The sequence below is a fragment of the Cryptotermes secundus genome, unplaced genomic scaffold, assembly GCF_002891405.2.
Source record: "Cryptotermes secundus unplaced genomic scaffold, Csec_1.0 scaffold1406, whole genome shotgun sequence".
In the NCBI taxonomy this organism is placed as follows: Eukaryota; Metazoa; Arthropoda; class Insecta; order Blattodea; family Kalotermitidae; genus Cryptotermes; species Cryptotermes secundus.
This window is the reverse complement of record NW_019721015.1, coordinates 469,454-493,145: the sequence shown is the minus strand read 5'-3', so window position 1 is coordinate 493,145 and position 23,692 is coordinate 469,454. Positions and strand designations below refer to the sequence as shown.

The following is a 23,692-nucleotide window of genomic DNA, read 5'->3' as shown; positions in this document are numbered from 1 at the left end:
GGCTCCCTTCAAACTGTCCATCTTTGTTTCAATTGTCCTCCATATAATCCCTTTGCACTGAATGAATAGAAACCATCGTTTCCAACGGTACCTCTATCGTTTCATGCGTGTCCGACACCACGCGAGCCTCTGCCTTGAAACGGCTCTACACGCTACGACATGCATTTTAACATGGGCCTTTCATGTATGACTAAATCTTCCTGGTCATCATTTATTGTCGGGTTCTCCAACCAAAACTGTGAATAGATTTCTTATCTCTGATAAGCATGCTATAGTCACTGCTCACCTCGCCCTCCTTGATTCCAGCATTATAGTAATATTTTATCTAGGATTACAAGCCATGAAGCTCCTCCTTATGAATTTTCTCCTTCCTCTTGTTTCTTCCTTGTTCTCCTTAGGTCCAAATATTCCCCTCAGACATTCTCATTCCATGTTCTTCCCTTAACGTAACAGACTGTCACACCCACATAAAACCGCAGGCAGAATTGCAGTTCCGTAAGCTCAAAGGTAAAGTCATCCCTCTGCTTAACTAATTAAGCAATACTCCATGAAGATGTATTGGGGAGTGGATGTAGAGACCCACGTTTTCTTGACCTCGGCACTATTTGGGGGTGAGTGGTGAGCTTCACGGAACGGCCGCTTCACCTCCGAGGAAAGAGGTCCCGGTACCCATTGGATAGGAGGTTGGGTGGGTCCCCAGAATCGATCTGGGCGACGCGGAGAAGAGAAAATTCTTGCCCCCAACGGGACTCGAACTCCGGCCACTTGGTCGTCCATCCCGTGACCAGTCGCTATACCGACGGCGCTATCCGGGCTCTCATTGTATTTCTGTATATTTTAATTTTTACGAATTGGAGAGCAGATGGGGAGCTAGAACCTCAAATCAGACTAGTACTGCTTCCTTCCACATCCTTTTCTATTTATCATTCATCAGTCATGCAACCACTTTACGGCATAGAGCATGAACTACTGGCAGAGTCACTTCAATAAATGTTGCTGCAATGACCACAATGAACTTCTGCCTTAGCTGGCGGTGCGCTCCGCAACGGACAGCACAGTTCAGTTCGTTCAGTTGCAGCTGTGTGAGTTGCCCATATTGCCAAGGTTACACAGGTCTTCCTAGATCTGAGGTATAACCGTATGGTCTCGTAGAAAAATGCCGTTATTTTGGAGAAACATATTGCTTCCATCTTCGGTCGCGCCATAGCTCAAGCGGTTAGTCGCTGGCTTCCCACCGCGGCGGCCCGGGTTCAATCCCGGGTCTGGTCAAGTGGGATTTGTGGTGGACAAAGTGGCGCTGGGGCAGGTTTTCTCCGAGTACTTCGGTTTCCCCTGCCAATCTTCATTCCACCAAAAATTCTCCATCATCATAATCACCCGGGGCAGGCTACAATAGGCCAATTAGTGACCGCCGTACCGAGTGGACTAAGTTGGACTCCACCCCCCACTAAGCGAATTTAAGAAAAAAAATTAAAAATTTTCTTCCATCTTCAGGGTCGAAGGATATACCAAGGTGTGCACAGCCTTCTTGCTGTTTGCTCGCTCACGTGGGACTGAGTCCCCTGTACTGCGGCCTTTTCTGGCCTATTGTACCAGCCTCAGACGATAGGTGAGGGTGATTGTGGAGAAATTGGTGGAATGAAGATTGGCAGGGGAAACCGAAGTACTCGGAGAAAACCTGCCCCAGCGCCACTTTGTCCACCACAAATCCCACTTGGCCAGACCCGGGATTGAACCCGGGCCACCGCGGTGGGAAGCCAGCGACTAACCGCTTGAGCTATGGCGAAGCCTACTCGCTCACGTTACTCTTCGACTCTGGAGATAGAGAAAGCACATTCCTCCTAAACGTCTGTCAATTTATATAGGGATGCAGGGCGTTACAATCCAGAATATAATACTCTGTGTTTCTGAACAACTTTGTAACAAACGACTGTGGTCGAACAAGGAACAAATCTCGGTTGAAACAGAGCACAGGCATGGACCGTGCCAAAATTCCTGAGACGAAGACATGAAGCCGGGGGTTTCCCGGGAACAGGACCTGAAAGCGGTAACAGCACGTCGGCGAAGTGAATACCAATCAGGACAAGCCTGATCTCGTACATGCAGTGACGTGGCCGGTACAGGCAATGAAGCGGCAAGGATCCGTCACGGTTCGGAACTTCATAATATCACGAACTACAGGGATTAGTCTCCTCAGCCGTCTTCCGATATGCAGTGCAAGTACTTCTGTCTGGGCTATACGTATCGGAAACTGGGTCTGCTTCCGTCAGAAGGGAAAGTATCCTACTCAGTCTGACCCGTTATAAAGAGCTGCGAGCGATACATTCATAGTATCCCGTGTGGAGACGGGATCGAATACGTCCACCGTAGCCCTGCGAGTTGTAGAAGCGACGAAAAGGGAATCCAGTGCCTGGGGGTATAACTGGGCTACCCTGTTCCTTTGCAATATAAATACGGGGACCTGGTCCTCCAGGTTGGGGAAGTCTCGAATCTAAGACTGAAATATGGTCATGAATCTCGCGGGACTCGGACCTGAGAATGGCTGAGCTGGCGAGGTCCAACGGCAATTGTAAACGACACACCCATCCTCTCGTCAGAGTTCCATATCTATACAGAACCACAGGCAAAATTATAGGTTTTAAGTTTTTAGAGAGTAGACGAGAAGACAAAGGGTTCTGGAATGAATGGTAGCAAGCATTACCTGAATTCAATATCCTCTTAATTTTCTCTTGAATAAGGTTTGATTTCTTACTGTCGTTCCTCTATATTTTATCTATGCCACATTTAAAAGATCTGTTAGCTGTGTTTATGTCATTATTTTACCCTGAATTCTGGTGACAAGACAGCAACATATACTTAATTTTCTCAGTGTTTACTTCTAGACCAAGCTCGCTAATAGCTTCAGTTAAAGTTTCTGTGTTTTTCTTTACGGTCTCTGATTATTGGTTTAATTGTGGTTTGTAATTAGTAAATCTGTTGGGGGTGCTCCAGCTTGTCTAGACTAAACTACACTAGTCTTTCTCTCGTCATAGCAGGAAACATATTCATTCCATAACCAGAAGTTTATATTTAGGACTGCAAATATATTTAAACCCCTCCTTTCTGAATTGTTACGATAAAACCGAACACTGCACCTGAACCATTCTTAAATTACGATCCTGAATCCCGCCAAGCAAACAGCCACTCTAAGACTGAAGAGCAGTGGGACTAAGATTGCATTAGCCCTGTACGCGAAGGATCTGTTTGTGATGAAGCTTTCTTGCGACATTTTGTAACATCAATCATATGTCAGACAAAGAAGAAACTTGTTCTGTTTATGCATGAAACGAGCGAAATTAATCTCAATGTTGCACAAACAAAGTAAAACGCCAACTAATGTTTCTTGTTTATTTAAACAGATGAGTTCCTTCTTGGTCAGCCTCTAGACGTGATGCTTTCATGAAAGAATGACGGGTGTAAATACAAAGAGTCGTGCCATGACCAGACTACATTATTTCGCTTCTGGTTGCCGTAATGCGATTTTACGTCGTTCAACACCTCGAAGTTCCACAAAGGGACAAAGGTAACTAAGAGATCTGTTACGTCGCTACAGCCTCTGTGCTAATGGTAATTGGTGTCCGTCTGCCCATTTACACTTTCTCTCTTGCAGACATTAGGGCTATCTGCAGTCCGATGACCCACAGAGATATCATCACGTGAAGAGAGAAAAACCTTTAATCCACANTACGTCCACCGTAGCCCTGCGAGTTGTAGAAGCGACGAAAAGGGAATCCAGTGCCTGGGGGTATAACTGGGCTACCCTGTTCCTTTGCAATATAAATACGGGGACCTGGTCCTCCAGGTTGGGGAAGTCTCGAATCTAAGACTGAAATATGGTCATGAATCTCGCGGGACTCGGACCTGAGAATGGCTGAGCTGGCGAGGTCCAACGGCAATTGTAAACGACACACCCATCCTCTCGTCAGAGTTCCATATCTATACAGAACCACAGGCAAAATTATAGGTTTTAAGTTTTTAGAGAGTAGACGAGAAGACAAAGGGTTCTGGAATGAATGGTAGCAAGCATTACCTGAATTCAATATCCTCTTAATTTTCTCTTGAATAAGGTTTGATTTCTTACTGTCGTTCCTCTATATTTTATCTATGCCACATTTAAAAGATCTGTTAGCTGTGTTTATGTCATTATTTTACCCTGAATTCTGGTGACAAGACAGCAACATATACTTAATTTTCTCAGTGTTTACTTCTAGACCAAGCTCGCTAATAGCTTCAGTTAAAGTTTCTGTGTTTTTCTTTACGGTCTCTGATTATTGGTTTAATTGTGGTTTGTAATTAGTAAATCTGTTGGGGGTGCTCCAGCTTGTCTAGACTAAACTACACTAGTCTTTCTCTCGTCATAGCAGGAAACATATTCATTCCATAACCAGAAGTTTATATTTAGGACTGCAAATATATTTAAACCCCTCCTTTCTGAATTGTTACGATAAAACCGAACACTGCACCTGAACCATTCTTAAATTACGATCCTGAATCCCGCCAAGCAAACAGCCACTCTAAGACTGAAGAGCAGTGGGACTAAGATTGCATTAGCCCTGTACGCGAAGGATCTGTTTGTGATGAAGCTTTCTTGCGACATTTTGTAACATCAATCATATGTCAGACAAAGAAGAAACTTGTTCTGTTTATGCATGAAACGAGCGAAATTAATCTCAATGTTGCACAAACAAAGTAAAACGCCAACTAATGTTTCTTGTTTATTTAAACAGATGAGTTCCTTCTTGGTCAGCCTCTAGACGTGATGCTTTCATGAAAGAATGACGGGTGTAAATACAAAGAGTCGTGCCATGACCAGACTACATTATTTCGCTTCTGGTTGCCGTAATGCGATTTTACGTCGTTCAACACCTCGAAGTTCCACAAAGGGACAAAGGTAACTAAGAGATCTGTTACGTCGCTACAGCCTCTGTGCTAATGGTAATTGGTGTCCGTCTGCCCATTTACACTTTCTCTCTTGCAGACATTAGGGCTATCTGCAGTCCGATGACCCACAGAGATATCATCACGTGAAGAGAGAAAAACCTTTAATCCACAGTAGTAAATACGAGGGAGGGCCGCGCCCTAGCTAAAGCGGTTAGTGCTGGCTTCCCACCGCGGCGGTCCGGGTTCGATCCCGGGTCTGGTCAAGTGGGATTTGCGGTAGACAAAGTGGAGCTGGGGCGGGTTTTCTCCGAGTACTTTGGTTTCCCCTGCCAATCTTCATTCCACCAAATTCTCCATCATCATAGTCACCCGGGGCAAGCTACAATAGGCCAATCAGTGGCCGCCGTGCAGAGTGGGCCCAGTTCGACTCCACCCCCCACTAAGCGAATTCAAAAAAATATCAGGGAGAGTCAGTAAATAGGTCATAAATGAATGTAAAATGTAAAACATGTGATATTCCAACATGGAAAAAATATACATTTCTCGATATGTCCTCCATCAACATTGATACACTTGTCCCATCGCTTCACCATTGCATAGAAACCCGTAGCATAGAAGTCTTTTGAACTGTTGTCTCAGCCACTTCAGCACCTCCGTCTCCTTCGTCATCGCCATCCATCCATTCGTGACCTATTTACTGACTCTACCTCGTAAAAAGAGCTATGCATTTTGTCCACAGTGCATATTCATGTGTTTCGTGTTATGCTCTCAATACACAGAAAACACTTCCGGATACGGCATTAACATGTTATGCTTTGTACAGAATATGTAACGAGTTTTCTATGAACTTAATGTACAATGAGCTAGTTTACCACGATTAATATTGCAGCCAACTACAATATGAACTTCTTTATGTCTGCCTGGTGTTCCTCTTTTCTTTAGGTCCGACTGATTGTTACTACGCAAGGCGAAGCCATCCCTGTAGCAGCCCGTGAGGCCCATAGGGTTGAGATGTCGAGGCTCCCGCATTTTCTAGAAAATCGGCACACAGGTGGCGGTGAGGTCGTCAGCCTTACACGTCGTTCAACTTTTACCCCCAGGAAGTTTCCTCGTACTCATTTATGTTAGAAGCTGAGCCGACCCCAGGGTCATAGTGTGGCTGGAAGGATTAGGTCAACTGAAAAATCCAACTACCTCATCAGGAATCGAATCAGCGACCTTCCGGCTTGTATCATAGTGCCTCAACCGACTACGTTACCGTGTGCCCCCGACTGTTGCTACGAGAATATGTAATTAATATAATGCGTTAAGCGATCTGTTTAGTGTTCACAAGGCCTTTCCTTACGAAGCGTCGCTGTATGCATATGAAATGTCACATCCTTCACTGTTTATAACCAGAATTCAACGATAGGAGAGAGTAACCCAGTATGTCCCCTGCAGCGCCCTGACTTTCAGTGAAGATGTTATCGCGCTGCGTTTCTCTTTGCAGAGTTTATGAAGTGCAGACCTTTCGCGAAAAGAGGCCTGAAGAAGGATTATAACACACACGAAGTTGTTGGTTTGTTAGGAATATTCGCTCACAAACTGATTCAAGAAATTATTACTTTCATTAAATAACTAGCTGTACCCGGCCACGCGTTGCTGTGGCAGATCGAGTGAATTCAAAAATTCTGTTGGATAATTAACCGCTTCATCTGCTTCCACAACAGTGTCGACGGACTTGTATGTGACTGCCTCGCAGTGAATGTTAGACTGAATAATACTGTTAAGTTCGTAGACGTCTTTGTTCTTGGCCGCAAGAATAGCTCGTTCACTCAGCCAATCGTGATTCTTATAATTGGTTTGAATATTGGGAAATACTTGTTCAACCAATTCTTCTTTTGACGTCACTAAATTGAAGAAGTTATGAGGCAACGAAATTCGTCATGAGGTCAGATCAAACCGGCACCTTTCCGTTCACAATTTCCAGCAACTGGTGTGGGAATATCTCAGCTGGTCGATCGTTTTGCAGTTGGACACGCATATTTGTAGTTAATTTTAACGTCTTTACGTGTCGCCACAAAGTAGAGTATTTCAGGCAAGCATTTATTTCGTCCGCTGGTGTCGATCGAGGAATTACAGGTAATGTTTGCCTGAAATCTCCTGCAAGCAATATTAGTGCGTTCCCAAATGGTCTGATGTTTCCGCGCAAATCTTGCAATGATCGATGAAGAGCCTCGAGCGATTTTTTGTGCGCCATTGTGCATTCATCCCAAACAATAAGTTTGCATTTCTGCAATACCTTTCCCATGCCTGATCCTCTGGAAATGTTGCACGTGGGAGTTTCAATGAATTGCGTGTTCAATGGCAATTTCAAAGCGGAATGAGCAGTTCTTCCACCCGGTAGCAATGTCGCAGCTATTCCGGACGAGGCAAGAGCTAAGGCTATGTCATTTTGGGATCGAATTGCTGCCAGAATCAATTTAATTAGGAACGTTTTACCAGTTCCTCCTGGCGCATCTAAGAAGAAGAATTCTGCAACCCCGTTATTGACAGTTTGCATTATTTGATCGTAAATGCCTTTTTGCTCAAGCGTTAGCTTAGGAATATTTGATTGCACATATGACAAAAGATCACCCGTGTTGTAATTTTGTTCACGACGCAATTCTACATTGAACGAAGCAGCAGCAGATCGATTCGGTGATGGCATTCCCAATTGATTGAGAACTTTGTTCGCGATTTCTAAGCACAAATCTTCAATCATTATCAACGCTTCGTTGCAGATTTCTGCCGTGAAATCCATGTTCATATTGAAATTTTCCTTGCGTATTCGACGGAAAATATCTTCAGCCATGTGCTGCTTTGTTGATTCCGCGATTCCTACGCAACGACCCATTGTTACTGCGTTGTCTCTGTGGGAACGCTCCGTGTATTCGTCGTAACCATGGAGATTCGATACAGTATCGCTATTGTTACTTCCTATGCAACGGTCTGTTCTAGCGTTTCCATAGGGGTGACTCTTCTGAATTCCAAATTCCAATTCTGTTTTTCAAAAGACGCATGTTTTTACCTGTCACAGGTGTGACATCTATATAATAGGTATATAAAAACACGCGCGCATTCGAATGCAACATTGTGTCAAAATTTCGAAGCAATCGGTGAAGAACTTTCGGAGATTTAAGATTCTGAACAGACGAACATTTACATTTTTATTTATATAGATATCAGCGAAATCAATTTTACGGAAACCCGGCTGTACACTGGGCGCCTTCAGTAGCAAGAGCACTGTGGCGTGTAGACCCGTTGCTAGGTAAAGACCTCGCAACAAACAACGAGACAACATCCGTTGCTATGCAACAGCGAGTTAAACGCCTCTGCAACAATAGAATTACCGTTGAAAGTGGAGTTGTTATGTGGTCCGTGCCAAGGGGCCATTTTGAAGACAACTGGGGAGACCCAGTTAGTTGTCAGTCATTTGAGAGTAAAGTTATACTCGGAAGGGTGTGAAGATAAAGCCTGAGCGCGCGAAGCTGAAGAATCTCCACTGTTACAAGCCGTTGCTAAGGAACGGCTAATGAAGACACAGCAGGCTGGAAAAGGGCTTAGCGGGTTTTGTGATTTGTAAAGTGTGGAGATCAGCGATGGCGCTGTAATTACTTGCAGTTCCGAGTGGTGTATAAGTGTTCAATAAATCCAATCTGCAATCCACACCCTGTCTATAGTCGCCCCTAAATGGCGACAATATAAAGGCTGATTTCTGACTAGACCATTAGGACTCAGGTTCATGTCAGTTTAAAAACATCTGTAAATCTATAGACGGAGAATGAAAGACCATACAAAGGATACCTTCATCATCAATAAACAAACAAAGCGCAGCAACACCAGCAAACGGACGACAAAGAACAAAGGATAGTTCCATCAATACACAGAAAACAAAAAACAAAGGATAGCCTCATATGTGGATCAGAGATAAACAAAGAATATGCTCACTAACAAACAGAAGACAAAGAACTAAAGATAACCCTATGTGTAGACAAATTATAAACAACAAAGAACAGGCCCATCTCTAGACGGAAGACGAAGAAGGCCAGCCTCACCTACGAATAGAAGAGAACTTGTTACCGAGGACAGCCTCATCGATAAATCGAAGCCAAGAAACAAAATATAGCCTCATTTACAAACGGAAGATACACAAGAACAAATAGTCTGATCCTTAAACCAAGAATAAACAATAAAGGACAACATCATCTGCAAATGGAATACAAGAATATTGAGTAACTAAGAGCCATGAGTTCAGCTCTATTTACATCACACTTCTTGTAATAACACCATCCTTCGTGCGGAACAATCTGGCTTTAGTGTAACGCCCTCTTGGATTCGGGCAAAACAGACGCAAGTAACTGGCGCCAAGGAGCTGATATATGAGTATGCAGTAGAGAAATTCCTCCATTTGGTCACGGGTCCAGCTTAGCCACTTGGCTTTGTAGCTGAAAGTGTGGCGGTTCTCATTACATGAAAATGGTACAACAGTTTTCTGCTAACAATTCTGACGCAAGACTCGGAACAAACAAGAGTGGAAAATCAGGAAAACATAGGTTTTCAAGTACATTCTTTCTGATTTCGAAATGCCTCTTCCCTAGATGTTTACTTAAAGCACATGCCAGCCATCTGTAGACTGATCTCATCAACCACAGACGGAGACAGGATATCGCAATCGAAGAACTAGCACTCCTGACTAACATTCGGAGACCGGAGATCAGAACTCAGCACGGAGACAGGCAACATTGGTTCATAGTTTCAGGGTTTTCTTTTTGCGTGTGTTACTAGCACGTGTCTAGTTCCTGAAATCGTCACCAAATATCTAAACGTTCGGGTCTCATAACAAAGGAATTTCTTGACCAGCTGAATAAATAAATCGAGGAGGAACATAACAAATGGCCTACTTGCAGATGTCTTAACTGAAACATGAACATTGGACACGAACATTACGCCACCACGGTCCTATGAAGCCCATAAGGACGTCTCGGTTTGTTACTGATCTATGCAATGAACTGTGAAATATCTGCAGTGAACATTCGTAAGTACACGTATTTTGGGGGAGAAAGGAAACATCACGTGACCATCTCTCCATTCCTTCACTTGCAGAATCGTGAGACTCGGAGAACAGCGCGGGCCAGTGAATGCACTGCGCCAGTCTTTTATTTATAACTTACAATGACAATATGACCCCTGCATTAAATTTTATTCCCGATAAAGACTGGATATAACTGTGTGGTTGGCACTTCTGGTCTGCTTGTCAATAAGGTTTCCGTGGTCTTTCTGAGTCACCTGTGGTAGTCCACGACCGTTTCATCTCGCATTATTTTTAAATCACAGTTCATAATTATCCGTCCATTTCCCGTTAAACAGAACATAAATGTAGCATCTAACACAGACTGTGATTAAGAGAGCTTATATAAGAGGTTAATAAATTAAATCACCAAGCCAAACCATGTCTACAAGTCACTAATACACGTGACAATATTGTAAATCTATAGAAGCCGATATTAGGAACATATACAGGCGTTGGTGTGGTAAAACTCTCTGTTTATAACTTCACTGGTCCCGTACACGGAGAGGACAATTTACTCTCACCCGAGTTCGCTATGGTATGAACTCCGCATTTTCCTGCCCGTTAAGAGGAACTCATTTCGCTTTTCATATATGTTCCACTCCAAGTGAGCTGCTCTTACACAATGCGTCATTAACACAGATGTTCTCGCCTCGAGTTCAGCCACACGTTTCATCCGTATTTACACAGAAATGACGTGGAAACGCTTCGCGCTTGTGTAACACAATTACAATACGAGGAGCCTACAATTAGCAGACTTGTTACTTGTGATGCAGCGACAGGAATGAAGCAAAGAAACTTGGCCCATTACATGCTGCACGAATAAGCGGAAGTGTAACATTCAGATGCTAATACCTTTACATTTGTCATACTTAAAAGTATTAGCCCCTTTCATCTAGAGCTATTGCTCTGTAATGATACTAGTGAAGTAAACGTGTCAACAGGCAAAGCTAACTACTGTGCCTTCCAATAACATAAATTAAGCGTTGCCATGGAAACACAGTGCCAGCGACAGGTTCATTAATCTCAAAATTTGGAGGAGATTCCAGTCCACTAACCAACAGATGCTACTGCCCGCCCAAAGGATAAAAACAGTCCAGTCCACTGAATTCGAGATGATACTGCCTGCGCAAAGAATAAAACAGTCCAGTCTACTGAACACGAGAGGATACCGCCTGCCCGAAGGATAAAGACAGTCCAGTCACACGGAACACGAGAGGATAAGGCCTGCCCGAAAGATAAAGACAGTCCAGTCACACTGAACACGATAGGATACTGCCTGCCCGAAGGATAAGACAATCCAGTCCACTGAACACGAGAGGATACTGCCTGCTCGAAGAATAAAGACAGTTCAGTCCACTGAATACGAGAGGATACTGCCTGTGCAAAGGACAAAACAACCCAGTCCACTGAATACGAGAGGATACTGCCTGCGCAAAGGATAAAAGAGTTCAGTCCACTGAACACGAGAGGATACTACTTGTCCGAAAAGTAAACATATCTCCAAGCATGTCGAGACAACAAGCCATACCGGATGCTATCGTGTCCGCAATGAGGGCTTTCAGCAACCTTGAACCGATGCGATATGGTGCAGAGGCAAGCACCACCCGACAGCAACTTGTTCGGTGATCTGACTCGTCATTGGAGTAAGGGGAATTACACTAGGACTCCGCAGCACAAGTCTTGCATATTACTGAGTTCTACAGCATGTACGCTTACCTCTCTTTCAGAAGCTTCTATGCATAAAAACCGATCCAACTTCTCACACTACACACCCTGAAATTGGAGGCAGTATGTTTCTCCGAAACGCCAGTATCAGCCTGTAAGACTACATGGGGTCAGAAATCAGTAAGTAACTATGTGAAAAATCACCGCTGTTAACACTTCACCTTATCAGTTGGTGATACGTATGGTGATGCAAGGTAAAGCGGCATGCGAATGTGGAGTGACGTTGTGCACCTGAACTATGCACAGTGGGATAAGAAGTTAACGTATACTGCAATATTAACGGACTGATAAACCAAGCCAGTTTTTATTCACTCTGGAATTCAAACTAAGAGATAATTTCGAGATGTATGGTATGAACAAATTTAAAACTGTGTAGGATTTGAGGTCTTCATAGCGGTGGTTATGAAGAGTGCTATCTTCTGGGATATAGCACGTGTAGTCAATTGAAAGTCAACCGACATTTCGGAGGAACATATTGCCTCTATTTTCATTGTCGAGGCTTGCCACCTGCTTTAACGCTGGTATCTTGCTCGGCTTATTTGAGGCTAACCATATACTTTTACTCTTGTATCTTGCTAGGCTTATTCGACCCTGAAAATGGAGGCGATATGTTTCTCCGAAACGTCGTTGACTTTCTGAATACACGGCATTACAGCTGAGAAGATAGTATTCTTCAAAGTTAAAACTGTGTTTGGCCTTTTTGTGGAGACTGCTTAGGGAGCGTTTGCGCCAGAACAATCCAAAAAGCATGTAACAGTTGGGAGCATCCTGCAGAAAACTCTTGTCTCTAGAGAACATGGGCAAGAGGAGTGATGGGTGTGTTCAGAGTAACAGAGAAAGCATCTGTTTTATAAGATCTAAAAATTTGTGACGATGGTATATAGATACATTAATTATGTTTCTGGACATTATCAGTTTTCCTGTTTTCTACATAAAACATAACTTTTCGGAGACTGGATTATGTCTCCGTCTTCCGTTGGAACCTACTCAGTTGGACCAAATCGATAGAGCCAGTCCCTACCTTCCGTTTTCCGAAACGGTTTTAAATAAAAAAACAGGAGGCTGGATAATGTCTAGAAACACAATGATTATCTGTGTTTCATGTTCAGTGAGATAAGAAATAAAGTGCCTTCTGTCTGGGTACAGCTTTACGTGGATCAGTCAGTATAAACGGATCTTAAAGCGGATCTGCCACAACTTGCCACGGGCCTTCATTCCAGACTCTGATCCAACCTAAATTCCCCACTCCCCCTCCCATGATAAATAATGCGGAGGGGGAGGGCAAAATATCACACACACACACACACACCGGGTGGCATCCGGGTCGAATAACAATTGGTTTGTTTTCAAATAGCTGAATGTCGTGTTCATCCTTACGCCTTCTAAGAGTTACCATGACAACCTGATTACGTTACGTCATCGACTGAACTTGGATATATCGTGTGGGAAAAGCCCACAGTTTTGAATTACATTTCTGACAGCATAATATGGTAGGTGTAAGTACTCGTAGGCCAAGGAACGCAATCTCTATTATATAGCTGCTAAGTCCATTCTTGTGAGCATTCGTAAGTGTAGAGAGAGAAGGCAGGAATCAACACACCATCTTTCAGCAAGAAACATGAATCATAACAAAGAGCTGCCAGCAGAACTCACATTGCCTGCTATAGAAATGCACTCATCTCTTCTTTTAGAAGTTTATTATTATTATTATGTTTTTATGAAGAACTTGTCATTTTAATACCGATTCTGTCTACGTTAAATCCACTGCACCTATTCTCGAAAGTTCGCAGAACCGCTATGTTGGTCATTGTAAACTAAAGAATACAGTCCCACACGCAATGTGTAGCTACTAAGAGTTAAAATTTCTTGGATAAAACACCGTATAATCAAGTAAGAAACATGGCTCATTCTTCGACCCTGAAGATTGAGACGATATGTTCCTCCGAAACATCCGTTGATTTTGAACGGACTACACGCCAGCTGTCAGAATCTAAAACCCTACAGTGTGTAGCTACGTTTAGGGCCTATGGTCTCCCTCCCTACTAATGTCATTTTCCAAGCTCCACCGGTTCAGTAGTTATTGCCATCAAACCGAAAGCTAAACATTTCTTTAGCACAACCGCCATGTTTGTATCTTTCATTATATAAAATTTACCGTAATTAAATCTGCACCATTTTCTACGCTCCTCTACCATACATCATTTTAGGCCACCAAATTAAGTAGCGCTAGTGCCACCCCAACCTCTCTAGTGCGTCTGCCGGCCATGTTGTTATTACCAGCCGTAGGAAGTTATGATGTGTGAACCCTGAGATGGTCTTTAATGGCGTAACATCTACACTAAAACTCATGAAAATCGGTCAAGTGGTTCAAAAGTGGGGCAGACACACAGACAGACTGCATGGAGATCTCATAAGCCTCCTTACATTCTTCAAGCAACCATAAGGACTGAGCACAAGAACATTGAGAGTAAGGGGAGCAACAGAGGCCGCGCCATAGCTCAAGCGGTTAGTCGCTGGCTTCCCCCCGCGGGTTCGATCCCGGGTCTGGTCAAGTGGGATTTGTGATGGACAAAGTGACGCTGGGGCAGGTTTTCTCCTTCCAATCTTTATTCCACTAAATTCTCCATCATCATAATCACCCGGGGCAGGCTACAATAGGCCAATCAGTGGCCGCCGTGCCGAGTGGACCCAGTTGGACTCCACCCCCCACTAAGCGAATTTACAAAAACATCTACTAGAGAACGCAGAGTACCTACATACGATCTCTACGAAACCGGAGCCTTCGATGGGTTTAGTTCAAGCATAAGTCGCTTGCGGGCAGGGAAAAGTTCAGTGCAGAGACAACAGAAGCTGCACTGTCAACCTTATAAAAAACGTAATAGAAAAAAATGACTTTGCGGGTTCTGCTTTATGACACCTTGTATATTGGTCAGAATCAACGTTCCGGAAGAACATATTGTTTCCATCTTCAGGTTATAAGTGCGGTTGGGAATCAGTATCTCAGACTACATAGCATCGAATGGAAGGATCATTGGCGAGTGATGAATTGGAAAGGATTTCGAAGAAAGAGGCGATGACATAATCGGTGTTCTATCCCAGCATCTTCGTAGAGAGACTGAAAAAGACAACAAAAACCTCAGACACGATAGCCGGCGCCACGAGTAAAATTCGAACTAAGCACCTACCGAACACAGCTCTACAGCCTACTCCAGCGACCCATTTCACCCCCTCTCATCATCATCATCATCACTCATGGAGCTGAGCCCTTCTTGAGAAGCTGGAAATTATGCAGCTACTCAATAATTTGCCAGCATGTTATGGAACCTGCATATTCATTACTGTGTTCACAAGAGCCCTCCAGCGGCCCCTATCCCGAGCCAGATCAATCCAATACATACCACCCCATCCTGTCTCTCTAAGATCCATTCCAATATTGTCCACCCATCTACACCTTGGTCTTCCCCTCCACTATACACAACCACTTTCCCAACAGGATTCTCTTCCACCCTGAAGATGAATGACGTATGTTCATCCGAGACGCTGGTACTCATCTACCAAACTAAACGGTGTCATAACCCAGTAAACTGCAGCCTTTACAGCAGTGAAAGCGTCAAACTGCAGTATCGGGAAACGTTTCAAATGGAAACTGCGTTCGTCGGTACGAGAATGCAACAGATCTGCGCACTGGGGCCGCTATCGTATCTGCTTGCAGGTCGGCAGAGACAATCCCAAAATACAGTCCATTAAAACTCATCAACCATTTAATATAACATAACATTTTCTTTTATTGCTGGTGGGGTGAGACTAAGTCCCTTGTACTGCGGCCACTTCTGGCCTATTGTACCAGCCCCAGATGATAGGTGAGGGTGATTGTGGAGCAATTGGTGGATTGAAGATTGGCAGGGGAAACCGAAGTACTCGGAGAAAACCTGCCCCAGCGCCACTTTGTCCACCACAAACCCCACTTGACCAGACCCCGAGATCGAACCCGGGCCGCCGCGGTGGGAAGCCAGCGACTAACCGCTTAAGCTAAGGCGCGGCCCTAACATAACATAAAAGGCAAAGTTAAAGTTGTCCCTGCGCTTAATTAGTTAAGCACTATACTATGGAGGCGCATGGGGGAGCGGAGGTAGAGCTTCACATTTCTTGACCTCGGCACTAGATGGAGGCGAAGAGTCAGCTTCACGCTCCGGTCGCCTTACACGCCGGTACCCACTGGACAGGAGACTGGGTGGGCCTGAGAACTGGTCTGAAGACAATATTATATGATTCAGGTTCCATCTCATAGAAAACATATAGATTCCCAATTACAAAGACCAGCCAGATAATGATGTGTAAGGAAACAATTTCTGTTCATTCTGAGAATCATAAAGAACACATAAATACATCATATATGGGGGGAAAACGCAAAGTTCTTTAAATATTAAAGCAGGTGGTATATATAGTTACCACTGTATTCTGATTAAACATAGTCTTGTTGCAAAAAGTCTTAATCAGTTTTTATAAGCATTCGTTACTGTCACAGTTTCAAAACTGTCGAGCCGAGCGGAGCGGTACAGCTCTAGATTCNGTGGGGGGGGGGGGGGGGGAGATTGTTCGGTTCGAATCTCGACCGAACATCGGCTATCTCAACTGAGATTTTTCACGGTCTTCTTCAGTCCTTCCAGATAAATTAGGCCTAGACGACTTACTCCCAATCACCACCATCATCTTCATGGATTAGATCCTACGTGGCCAGTTCCGACCTCTAAAGAGTATACTTCCTTTCATATCCTTTTCAATTCAACCTTCATCAGTCCTCTCACCCCTCTCCGGTATAAGTGTAGTCTAGCTACTGAAGTGTCAATAAACAACCATCCCGTCGGTCGGTCGGTCGGTCGGTCGGTCGGTCGGGTAAAATGATGCTGGTTCTTGCCAGCACAGTCATTCTTCATTCCGGGTCACGCGAGATGTGAAATATTAAATACCTAATCAATAGGAAACAGATCACATCCTATATAAGCGGTCTAAAATTTTGTGACGATGGTATATCAGTACAAATATTACGTTTCTGGACATTATACATGTCCCGTTTTTATGTAAACCACCGTCCTGTTTATATTTAAAAACACAACGTTTCAGAGACTGGATTCTCTCTCCGTCTTCAGGTGAAATCTACACAGTTGGACCCAATCTGTAGAGTTAGTACCTATCTTCAAATCAGCAGGTTTTATCTAAAGATGAAGACAGAATCCAGCCTCCGAAACGTTGTCTTCTGAAATAGAAACAGGAAGGTAAATTGTAGATAAAAACAGGACGATGGATAATGTCCAGAAACATAATAATTGTTCCGATATAATAAGGTCAAAGTGGCCGCCAACGTAAAATTTTATAAATACGAGTAAATACAACTAATATTAACGTGCTAATATCGTTTTATTTTTTGCACCACTACAAGTTCGATCGATCAACCGGTCACGAATCTTCAGATTGCCACTAAAATGAATGACCAACCTAAAACTATTTCACAGGCGAACCGATCCAATTTTGCGACCTCCCTTGTTTCTAAACTCGTCACGAAATTAAGTGTTATGTTCCACAGTTTGTCCTAATAGCTCTCCAGTAAGGAGCCATCCATGAACAATTGTTACAAATAGCTGCGAAATATATACCTTATTTCACGGCGAATTTAGAGTTCCAGACCATGAAACACGGTGTCACGAAATGTGAGGGAGTGGGGAAGTCCACTCGAAGCCTTTCAGTTTGTGGAGCCCATATGCTCGCGTGTGACAGCTGAAGTTCAAGTTCCTCTAACTTAGGGTGACGGATGAGTTCTTATTTCAATTCGCTAGTGGGGGGTGGAGTCCAGCTGGGTCCATTCGGCACGGCGGCCACTGATTGGCCTGCTGTAGCTTGCACTGGGTGATTATGATGATGGAGAATTTGGTGGAATGAAGATTGGCAGGAGAAACAGAAGTATACTCGGAGAAAACCCGCCCCAGCGCCACCTTGTACACAACAAATCCCACTTGACCAGACTCGGGCTCGAACCCGGGCCGCCGCGGTGGGAAGCCAGCGACTATCCGCTTGAGCTATTGCGCGGCCGATGAGGAAGTTTACTTAGAGACTTCTAACAGTATGAAATTACGCTACATGTTTCTGCTTATAAAACCGTCATCAGGCAGTACATATTAACAAACATTTTCAAACTATTGAATTGCAATTTATTTTAATTCACACATCGCAATATAATAATAATTATTAATGTATCTGACTTTCCACTCAGTTAATACATTCAACATTTCGTCTGAATTAACATAAGTATTATATAAATGTATTAAAACTGGAATAAACGTTCTACATTCAAATAGATGTCTAGAGATGTACATAAATGTATTTATAATAAAATATAACGTTTATGTTATAAAATATACTGCGTTGTTATGATGTACTAAAATATTCAGACAATGAATTGATGTTCTTTATTATACTTTTATCGTGTTTGTTGTGTCTAAATATCGTTATAGCGTTATAATATGTAGTTATTTACAGGTGTTGTTTTGATTGTGTTCGGGCGTGTTTTATTTCTTCTCCCCTTAGATTTCCTTAAGGAGAGCACCTGTACTGTTTGGAATCAGTTGTTGTGACGTTCTACAGCGTCTTATTCTATGTTTGCCACGATCTGGTTTTCTTTGGTTTATGGGTTTATCCACCTCTCGCGTTTCTACGTCTGGTTTTGTTGTGTTAGATTTCAACTGTGTTTCCTAGTATGCAATAAGTTGGGCAATTCAGTGATTTGAATATGTTTCTTACTGCCTGATGATGGCTTTATAAGCCGGAACCTGTAGCACATTGTCATACAATTAAAACTGATAAACCCATAAGGTATAAAAGGCAAAGCTATCCCTGTAACGGCCGTTGAGGTCCACAGGGATGTGAGACGTTAAGGCCCCACATTTTCATTTCATTTCATTGGCTCACAGATGGTGGTGAGGTTGTCAGCTTTACGCGCCAGCCGCTCTTCCCCCCCCCCTTGCCACTACAGTCCCAGTGGGCCTAGGACTACCTCCATGAACTTCTCCATTCACTTCGGTTTTTCTAGATCTTACACATTCGGTAGGACTCCTTGGGCGGGTGATCAGCTCGTCGCAAGGCCTCTACCTATACACAAAAACAGAAAAACGCACACACAAACTAAACATCCATGCCATGAGTGGGATTCGAACCCACGATCCCGGTTTCCAAGCGAACGAAGACAGTACATGCCTTAGACCGCTCGGCTACCGTGACCGGCCGGCCGCTCTTTACTCCCAGGAAAATTCCTGGTACTCATTTCTGTTAGAGGCTTCGTCGACCCCAGGGCCAGAGTGCGGCTGGAAGGATTAGGTCAATTGAAAAATCCAATGATCTTATCGGGATTGGAACCCGCGATCTTCTGGCTCAACCAACTACGCTACCGCGGAAATTCATTATACACAGTAAATGTGTATGAGATTTGATAGTTGTTGCGTTGAGACGGTAAACAATAAAGAAGTATAGGAAAACACAATAGGATGCATTCCTTGAAGATTTGCTCGCATACTCGAAGGTCGCATACTGCTTTTCAGTGTTACCCGCACAAAAGGTGTATTCAGCAAGCACACAACGCGACACACTGTTGCACAACCCGGACTCACACATCACACAATTACGAACACACTGCATTCGGGACAAGGGTATTCTTTGTTGCGATTTATGGCTTGGTTGGAACCACGGGATGTGTGTATGTCAATTATTCAGTATTATTCATTTCTAAAGCAACAATTTAAAGCTGGCGTTTTACATGTCTCTCCTCGTTGCGAGTCTCGTGCAAGATCTCAAGTCGCTTCTGCCTTCTTCTCACGCAGCATTCCAAATTTAAATTCATCAACATCAAGTCTTCTGTTCTGGAGGCCCCCAAACTACCGTTCAAAAATTATGCAACTGTCAGTTAATCTTAAAATAAAATAAAACCGACGGTTGTCCGCGATGGTTCAGAAAACTTAGTTTCAAACGTAAATAAACACGGTGACTACTCAACACCCGGGCTAGTGAGCATTGCTCAAGTCCTGGATAACGTCAGTGCTCGAAACTGACGTACAGGTTCGTCGAAGTGGTGTATCCCCCACTTGGATCCGTGAGGCCACTTTTACGATTTTGCTATTCGATGAACTGGCACTATACATCTATTTATTTGGTTATATAAAGACGTTGTCACGGTCTTACTGAAGACTGGTTTACAGCTGCCAACCTAGAGGCCATGCCATAGTTCAGCCAGCTAGTCGCTCGCTTCCCACCGTGGCGGCCCGGGTCAAGTAATGTGGGATTTGTGGTGGATGAAGTGGCCCTGGGGCAGGTTCTCTACGAGTACTTCGGTTTCCCCTGCCAATTCTCATTACACCGAATGCTCCACATTCATCATCATGATCATTATCTATCATCCGGGGCTGGTACAGTAGGCCAAAACAGTGGCCGACGCTCCAAGTGGAATCAGTCTCACCTCCCCAAGAAACTATCAAAAATAACTACCAAACCAAGTAAATAACAATTATGAGATTCGAAGTTCTCACGGAGGTGAAGAACACTATTTTCTGGGGGTGACACGGTGCAGTGTAGCACAAGTTTACCGATGTTTCAGACGAACGTGTTGCTTCTAACTTCGGGGTGGAAGGGCAGGCCGAATATTGGAAATATGGTAGAGTATAGGCCGTGCTGACTAAGGTCCTTGATTTGTTCGGACTTCTCCGCGCTAGTACTGGTGAGCCCAGATCTCCTAACCAGGTCAAAAACGAGACAAAACTGAGCCCAAGAATTCACCACAGGCATCACAAAAGCTGGCCATTCGAGTATACTGATGCAGTTCACGATCTTCAGTTCCCATTCCATTAAGTAATGTTTTCCTACCAGTTTTGAGGCTTGCACTGCTGTGGGGATTCATGTATTCTGCCTCCGTCAAAAGGGTTGTAGCATTCTAGCCCTGGAGATGGAGGCGATACGTTCCTTCGAAGCTTCGAATCCACCTACCAGACTGCTACGAATCTTATTTTGACACAAACCAAAATGTTGTTACCATTTCTTGTTACTTTCTGGCAATATGATGCTGGTGAAACACAGCAGACTGGTGTAACGGCACCGCGCCACACTTATATTCCGTTCAAATTAAATTATTAATCTGATCGCAAAATATACCGCCTCCTTTCAGACCCATACTCACTATTTATGATCATTTTCCCTCCTCATTTAACTCTAAATAGCCTCTTCTGCTGAACAAGCGTCGACAAACAGCCTACCACGAAGTGGCAAGACGCCACGACGGAAGTAATTTAGTTTCGCAGACTGTACCAGAAACACTTGCTACCGGATGGCGCAGTGGCCTGCGGCGTGGACGCTGGGAGAAAGCGGCTTCTGGTTCGGCTGCCACTTTCAGCGCTGATCCGAAGCTGTAGGAACTGCTGATGTGTCTGTGAAACTGTGTAACTGCATGGTGACTACGTTACATGCTGAAAGAACCGGGATCCGGGCTTTGAATTCCGGCAGAAGCAGAGAATTTCTGGTACCTCTTACATCCAGACTGAATGTGGGGCCTACCCACTGAGTACTAGCGTCACTGTACCTGGAGGTGAAGCGACCGGAGCTTGACGCTAACCACTCACTTCCATCGAGTGCTAATATAAAGAATGTCTGCAGCTACACCTCCAATCCACCACGTCTTCTCTTTTGCAGTGAGCAGATTTAATGAGAATCTGATAGTCGCTCAGCCAGTCAAGATATTTCGCCCACCCAATCTTGTTGAACTTGAAGCTTAACTGCTGTGTTCGCAAGATCCCGCCACTGGTCCCTGCAATCAATCAAACAACCGACGATCCGCAGAATTGAGGCAAACTTAAGAGCAATAGAAGAATTTTTCCGACAGCACTACCCCACCCTAGACAAAGAAAGGAATCCCTTAACACCAAACCTGAATATATTTACGATCAAAAAACCTAATGGAAAATTAATTTCACTTCCCATAAGCAAAAAAATAGCCTACAGAACGTTCTATAAAATAAAGGAAAAAACATGGGTGACGGTGAATGGACAATGTTACTGGAAAATGGGAGAACCCAACTGGAAAGGACTCTATCACTATCCGATCCTCAGCAAAGACGGAGACATTGCGTGGAGGATACTCCATAACAGCATTGTTACCCCAGAAAAACTACACCAGTGGGGAAGAAGAACGACAGCAGACTGCCCATGGTGCCCAGGGATAAAAGGAACTCTAGACCACATGTTCCTGGACTGCCCCGCAGTGAAAAACATATGGAAAGCCACAACGACAATACTCAACAAACTCCTAGGCCCCCACCAACTACAAAAGAAAATTATACTTTATGGATACCCCGGTTTGAATGAAACGCCTCAACAACTGGCCAATTACCTAGTAGTATTAGCCAAGTCCACAATATACAAGACCTATATGGCGACAAATAACACCGACCGCAAAACAACAGACTACTGGAGACTGTTCCGATTAAGGCTACAGTATAGAATGCATATAGAAATGCACAAAAGCCATTACAGGAATGAAATGGAGAACTTTCAAGAATACTGGATGCACAAAAATATCTTAGGAAAACTTCAAAATGACAGAATTGTATTTAACCAAGAAATATTTGACAATAGCAGGGATATTAGAACATAAGTTTGAACTTTACTGTAAAAAGCACTATTATATTTAGTATAAGCCATTGTTAATTGTTATATTTACTGTTATTGTTATTATTGTTATTGATAATAAAATCATTACCAGTTAAAAAAAAACTATCTATCTATCTATCTATCTATCTGTCTGTCTGTCTATGTATCTCTGTCTGTTCATCCATCCATCTATCCCTGTTGCCCCTACTTGGATCAAAATAGGCCATCCGAGAAACGCTTCGTTTCACTTCATTTTCTTAATCTTAAACAGTCGGCAGGACTCCGAGGACGGGGGATCAACCCGTCGCAAGGCCGCTACCTAACACAAACAGATATCCATGCCTTGAGTGAGATTCGAATCCACGATTCCAGTGTTCGAATGAGCGGAGACATTCCATGCCTTAGATCAAGCGGCCACTGTAATAATCTCGTTTAATTTATTCCATCTCCTAACATGTAACGTCTTTGAAACAATTATGAGAAAGTTAAATACTTCCTTCCAGTGTGACTGGTTACGATATTTTTCTTATTTCAATTATTCATGCCCTTACATGTTACGGTCTTCAGAGACTATCTTCAGAGGGACAACACAGCGGGCCTCAAACATACAGGACAACATTAAAGAACCCTCTTCTCGAGAACGACAGGGTGGCACACATTCGGCCCCCGTCAAAAGAAATAATAAGGGACAACACGAAACAGCTTGGTTTACGAATTCCAATAGAAACTTATCAAATTAACTATAAATATTTTAATGTATTGGAACAGCCGCTGTAGTTCTAAAGTCTTCAGATTTTACATCAAATTGTATATTATTTACATTGTATGTATATATTTTAGCTTTTAGAACTTGTACTGTAATGGTGGCTTCTAACTGTATGGATATAAAGGTGTTCCTCTGAAGATGGTCTCTGAAGACCGAAACATGTAAGGGCATGAATAACTGAAATAAGAAAAAAAATCTTAACCAGTCACACTGGACGGAAATATTTAACTTTCTCATAATATTATTAGTGTGACGGACCAGAATGAAACAAATGTTGGTATTACTGTCCCGTCTCTGCTTAGGTTTCCTAAGTGGCTTCTCCCCTTCAGGTTTCTACACTTGCAATCAGATATGGCAAGTCGACAGAAGGAATCTTTGTTTTTAATAGATTCTTGGGGCGGTGTGTGACTGAGTCCATTTGGTACGTCGGCCACTAATTGGCCTATTGTACCATCCTCGGGTGATAGATGATGACGATGATGATGATGATGATGATTATGACGACGATGAAT

The 23,692-nt window shown here is 43.5% G+C and overlaps 1 protein-coding gene across 3 annotated transcripts in view; it reads right to left on the bottom strand.

Annotated features, from left to right (window-relative positions):
- The window catches only part of LOC111875299 (dual oxidase maturation factor 1), a 181,181-nt gene that overhangs the window by 143,060 nt on the left and 14,429 nt on the right, over positions 1-23,692 (bottom strand). The window lies entirely within an intron of this gene.